Raw genomic sequence first — 7,047 nt, 5'->3', positions numbered from 1 at the left:
TGTTCGTTTCAAGCGGGCTGTCCACATAGATGCCTAACCAAAAAGAAAAAGACTCTGTCGAAATCGTTTGATTATTATATTTATGAAGGCATAAAAATGTTTTCATCACTTAGTACTTTGAAAATCGCAAGGACTTGAGGGTGTTTTTTCCCCTCAAATGAGCTAGAAATTTCAGGCATAGAGTTAGACGACTAGTGCTGCTCTGTTATGTGTTCAGCGGTGTTGTCCCGGGTGGCAGCATCAGCATCCGCAGGAAAGGTTCCGGGCAAACACGACTGACGGGAAAGCTGGAAAGGTCAGCCCCAGCCATCCAGTGTGGAGCCGAGCTGTCATGATCAAGGCGCGTACTCTCCTGTACTAGTATGTAGCTAGTTATTGTGTATCCACCTTTACATTTGTAAAGATATGCCATCGATCCCATAGAAATGTACGACAGTGTTTGTTAGGCCTTTACCATAACGTGACCAGATCCTCCCGCTTTTGGCGGGACAGTCCCGATTCCTAACAATTTTTCCCGCGTCCCGCGGCGTTTTAAAAAGTCCCGATTCTGGGGAAAATTGGAAAGATTGGAAAGATTCTTTCCAAAAATCGGGACTTTTTGGAAAAAAAAGGCTTTACCACAAGCTTTCCCAGTGTTGACTGAAAATGAATTGGAATGAGGGGTGGGCTGAGTACCCTGGAGCTCAGACAGGACTGTGATGAGATAGCAAAGCAATTAGAGACGGTTGATGATAACTACCGAAGAGGCAAATTCTGTATAAACAAGTTTCAACTATGAATATGGATGCTGTGGGGCGGGCTATTACACACATACACACACACACACACACACACACACACACACAAAATGCATTGTAAGTTGCTGCAAAAAGCTAGATCACTTGTGTATATTTAACGCCAGGAATCTCAGCTCCACCTTTTGGGCAATATTTTATTCTCTGTGCCTCAGTTTTCTTATATGTAAAATCGAGGTAATAGAACAAGAGCCCCATGAATATTAACTATCACTTACAAGCTAGTGGACCCATGCATTAATTCGTGCACATGAAAGGAAATTAATTAGAAGAAATATTTTAATATTGCTGTTCGTCCCGACCAAATTCATGGCAGATGGAAACACACGCATGTGATTGGCGCCAGCGAGAGCTTTATATGTATTGCATATGCTCAAGTTAACTTAGCCTTTTATAGATACAAAATTAATTTGCTTAATTAGACCTCTTTCTCATTTAGCTAAACATTTTCCAGCCCAGTGAAGCACCCCAACTTCTCTTTCAGATAATTGTCATCAACACAATAGTAAATATCAACAGGAAGCAGGTTATTATTGTAGATCACGCAGGGAGAATAAAGGGTAAAATATTTAACTGCAACAGTGTTTGACTATATTCTATGTGCAGTGAGGAAACCTGAAGTCATTTTCAAGGTCCACCATTTCTTACTTCTTTTCTAAACTCTCTAAATCTCCGTTTTCTGGCTAATGAAAAGAAAATAGGATTCCACGAAGCCTCCTATCTACCTACTCCAGGACTTCTGTGAAGATCAAATGAGATGAGGCATGGGAAAATGCTTCACAGACATTTGGTTAAAGTGTAAATGTTTCCACCCACTAAAAAGCAAGCCGTGTTTCTGGGCTGAAAAAACTCTAAGGAGGCTAGTTGCTAGGGAGAGGAAGCCAGGAGTTGCTACGTGAAGGCATTACCCAGTGCCCACAGCGACTGTTTCCGGGCTGGCCACAGGGTCTCTGCACCGTCAGCTGCGATTTGGTGGGTGTCACTCTGGGGGGTGGCGGGACCTGTGTCCTACCATCGGAGAAGCTGAAGCTGAGTGTTACTTTGTTACCAGGTCGGCGCTGCTGTTTCCACAGCACAGCAGCTCCTGCAGTGAGCGTCTGCCCCCTGGTGGTCAGTGTGTGTGCATCTTGGCAACCATTCGGAAGAATTGGCCTTTTTTTCCCCAATTGTTTTTTTAAAAGTTTATTTCAAGAATAAAACGTAATGTTTCAATATTATCAAAAATTCTGTCAGTTTACTAAGTATAAAAGAAGACTTCTGAAAATAAAAGTTAACAATTAGGTATAAAATACTTAGGAATATACTTTGACAGCATATTGACCTTTTATTTTTTTTTAATATTTGTTTTCATCTCACTTTTTTAAAAATATATTTTTATGATTTTTCACAGAGAGGAAGGGAGAGGGATAGAGAGCTAGAAACATCAATGAGAGAGAAAAATCGACCAGCTGCCTCCTGCAACCCCTCCCCCCCCCCCCCCCCCCCACCGGGGATGTGCCCACAACCAATGTAAATGCCCTTGACCAGAATCGAACCAGGGACCCCTCAGTCCGCAAACCGACACCCTATCCACTGAGCCAAACCGGTTTCGGCCATATTGGCCTTTTATATAGATAGATCACTTTCCCCTAAGTTATCTCACTGCTTTAAGGCCATTAGGGTAGATATCAGCCCAGTTTGACCAAATGCAATAATTGAGGCTCAGAGATCATAGACAATTTGCATTCTTTGACATATCCAAAACATTGCCAAAATGTCACCCAGAAATATTGTGCTCTAGCAATCATATAAAGGAGTATTTCTCAACACTCTTGTAATCATTATCATCAGTTCTCACAAACTGACAATAGAATAGATGAATAATGTCGTTACATTTATTTTCATAATGAAGATGAACAACATTTCACCGGTGTAAATGTGTATTTTCCTCTTCTGTGAGGTGGCCTCTTCATGTCCTTTGCCTGTTTTTTGGATAGAGTTTTCATGTCGGATTTTAAAATCAAGGAATAAGATCAGATTGCTGCTTAAGAAAGAAAACAAGGACAGAGTAGACTAGGGATTCATTAGAGCAGTGGTCGGCAAACTCATTAGTCAACAGAGACAAATATCAACAGTACAACGATTGAAATTTCTTTTGAGAGCCAATTTTTTTAAACTTAAACTATATAGGTAGGTACATTGTTATTAACTTAATTAGGGTACTCCTAAGCTGACCTTTGCTAAAAACTCAAGGGGCCAAAGAGCCGCATGTGGCTCTCGAGCTGATCACTGCATTAGAGGAATGGAGAGAAATTAAGAGATTACTGCTGTACTCCAGTGGAGTGACGGAGAAGACCTGCCTCAAAGCCATGATAAAGGAAGAGAGAAGGCAATGCCTTCAAGAGAGATGTAAGAGACAGAACTGACAGGGGGTCAGGAGACGGGCATGACTAAGATGTTTCTAGTCGGAGCGGCTCCATTTGCCACAACAGGGAATGCAGGAAAAGAAACAGCTCTGGCAAGGTAGATGAAGAGTCCACACTGGGACACATTAGATTTAAGGAGCCTGTAGAAAATTCAAGTGACCATACAGACTTGGAGTTCAAAGAAGAGATCCAAGCTACTGTATTTTATCAATTCTAATACGCACACTTTCCCACATTTTAAAATCTCTTGGCTATGAATTGCCCAAACTGTATTCAGAATTGAGCCCCACCTCGCTCCCCACTGTAAACTTCCACTGCAGTGGCCCCAATATTTATCACGATGGTCCATTTTTAGCAACTGTCATTCTATTTTATTTCTTTAACAATCCCACACACATCTAGGGAAAATAATGAATAACATAAACCGATAAACACAAACAGATCCGGAGACAGGGAAGCATCGATCAGACTGTCAAACCTCAGAGGGAAGGTAGGGGAGGGTGGGGGAAAGTAGGAGAGATCAACCAAATGACTTGTATGCATGCATATAAGCCTAACCAGTGGTCACAGACAAGAGGGGGATGGGGGCATATGTGGGTAAGGGTTTTGGATGGGAATGGGGGGGATGAGGATAATTATGTGATACCATAATCAATAAAGAAATTTAAAAAAAAAATAATCCCACTATCACAGTGGCTTCTTCTTGGAACCAATCCCTCCTAGGGTGTAGTCATTGAAATACAGCAAATTATCAAAGTTACACCTCAGGGAAAACTTGGGCCCAGCTGGTCTTCACTCCCCCTTCCTGCAACCCCACATCTGTAAGCACTTGGCGGCATCCTCAGGCAGCCTGTCCCTTTGCCTGCTCCGGCTTGCACCCCTCATCCTAGCTTCTGATTCAGCAAGTTCTTCCAAAGCTATTCTTGCAACTCAGGGCAATTTGATAGATGACACCAGCTGCCAGACTCCTCCTTATGCCTGAATTGGATGGGGGTAGGGGGCCTAAACATGAGGCTCTGCCAGTCCCCGTGGCTGGAAGAGAGATGAAGACACTCATTTGCCAGCCTCCTCTTCACTCAGAGGGTCAGTGGGGAGCCATAATTAAGAAAGGAAAACTGGCCTTGGAATCAGGAGACATGGAAATTAGTCTTGTCCTTGCTTCCAACTAGCTGTAACCATACACAATGTACAGATGTAGAGTTGTACACCTGAAATCTCTATAATTAACCAATGTCACCCAATAAACTCAATTAAAAATACATTAACTTTGAAAATAATTTAATTAGCTGCTTTAATCCATTTAAAATGTTTATATTATGAACTGACAAATTGGTCTTTTGTAGCTATATTCGCTTCCCAACAATATAGGAAAGTAGTGCTCATAATCCACACTTATAAAGAGGTTTTTAATATTTATCTTTAGGAATTTGATAGATGGAAATATCTTTTTGGTTTTTATATGCATTCCCCCTGATTATTAGGTGAGGATAAATATCTTTTTCAAATACGTATTAGTCAATTTGTGGGGTTTTTTTATGATTTCTTCATATATTAGGAATATGAATGTTTTGATCAATTATATAATTATTAGAGGCCCAGTGCACAAAATTCGTGCGCCCTCTCCCAGTCTGGGAATCCTCAGGAGATGTCCAACTGATAGCTTAGGCCCACTCCCAGCATCATAGTTGATCAGCATTTCAGTCGATTTGCATATTAGCCTTTTATTATATAGGATTCTTTACAAATTAATGATCTGTCTTAATTTTGCTTTTGGTGTCTTTGGATGTATATATGTTGTTTATAATTTCTATGATTTTTTCTTTATGGCTTTTAGGTTTCTGATCACACTCAAAGAAGTTCTCCCTTCCTCCAAACAATAAATGATCATACTTACACACATTTTTTCCTGGAGGCAGAAAGGCATAGTGGTTGGTTGTAGAATGAGAGATTCTGGAACTGGACTTCTTAGGTTCAAACCCCAGCTCTGGCATTTATCAATTGCATGACAGTGGTACTTAATTTTCTCATCAATAAAATGGGATTCGCTGAAACCGGTTTGGCTCAGCAGATAGAGCGTCAGTATGCGGACTGAAAGGTCCCAGGTTCAATTCCGGTCAAGGGCATGTACATTGGTTGCGGGCACATCCCCAGTAGGGGGTGTGCAGGAGGCAGCTGGTCAATGTCTCTCTCTCATTGATGTTTCTAACTCTCTATCTCTCTCCTTTCCTCTTGTAAAAAATCAATAAAATATATATTTTTTAAAAATAAAGTGGGGTTCTGGTGAAGGTTAAGTGAATATATCTATATATCTATCTAAATATAAATATATAGATAATTTAGATTAGTGCCTAGTATATAATATTCAATGTGTGTACCATTATCAAGTTATTTTATATTTCTTTTTAATATTTGTATCTTCAGTATACTTTTTTGTGTGCATGATTTGAGTCTATTCTTTCCTCAGGTGAATAGCTACCGTGTTTCCCGAAACTAAGACATCCTCCGAAAATAAGACCTATTTACAGGTTTCCTTCTGAAATATAAGGCATCCCCCTGAAAATAAGGCCCTCTAGGCTAAACATGAGAGATTTGGTCCACTGATTCTGAAAGAAATGGAGTCACAAGAAATTCACCAGGAAATTCAGGAATTGGATTGTTATGATGATGTTCCAGAAGATGATGACATGATTGTCATTGAATAAATGAGTAAATTCTTGATACTGTAGGATTCACAGTTTGTCTGGTTTGTGTTGACAACTACCGTACTACCGTACCATATACAGGTAATAAATTTCCTTTATTTTCATTTAACAATAAATGTGTACCGTGTTCTTCTTCATGGAAAAATAAGACATCCCCTGAAAATAAGACCTAGCGCATCTTTGGGAGCAAAAATTAATATGACACTGTCTTATTTTCGGGGAAACAGGGTAGTTTTATAAGATAGTTTATTTTTCCAGATTTGAAATACCACCTTTAGAATATACTAAAGGCCATCCCTAAAGTAGCCTTAAGAAACTTCAACCAGTTCAGTGGCCCACATGAGAATTGCCTTGGGATCCTACTAAAGGCAGAAATTTCTAAGTTAAAGTGAACAGTGTTCAGAAACTTGGTGGACTCTTCTCTTGGAACCCCACCCAATCACAGGACCAGGGAGGCCACCTTAGTTGCCTTACTCAAGTAACAAGCCTGCTGAGCCGTGTGCTCTTGGAAAAGCATATACAATCTAAAAATGTATATACTATAAGCTATTTTTTCCAAAGTAATAACGGTTGCAGAGGAAGTTAAGAGAACTCATACTGAACTTTCTGCTACAATATGGAGTATATGCATGTTAAGATGGGATATATTTGGCTGTGAAGGGTGGTGGGAAGTAATGGAGAGTTTCACAAGTGTAAGAAGCTCATGTGTGTTAAATGACTTTTGTGTAGGAGAAGGCAGAGAACCACTGAGATTCAACTTGAGCTTTTCCTTTAAAAAAAAAAAAAAAAAAAAAAAAAAAACACACATAAACTGTTTAAGTTGTGCTGCCCTCTCCTGGCTAAACTTATGTGGCAAGCAGTTACAGCAAAAAGTGATACAGCCATATAAGCATGAAATAGTAACCCCAAGCAAGCACACCCCACAGGAAAAGGTGCCATGAAACCTGCTGACACTTCCTGGTGACAACAGATAGTGCCCCTCTGCTGGCAGTGGCCAATGATGGTGCCTACTGAGCACTGCCTAACAAGCTCATCAGAAGGTGGGGAGAGCCTAAATAGAAAATTCAAATATTCCAAATGCAGATGGTCTGGTATATAGATTCCATCCCCAGATTCTCTCACAGTGTAATAAGAATAGCTAGGCTT

The sequence above is a fragment of the Pipistrellus hanaki genome, assembly GCF_964339955.1.
Source record: "Pipistrellus hanaki genome assembly, chromosome: 18".
Lineage (NCBI taxonomy): Eukaryota > Metazoa > Chordata > Mammalia > Chiroptera > Vespertilionidae > Pipistrellus > Pipistrellus hanaki.
The sequence above is the reverse complement of the archived record's forward strand: the minus strand, read 5'-3'. Positions refer to the sequence as shown.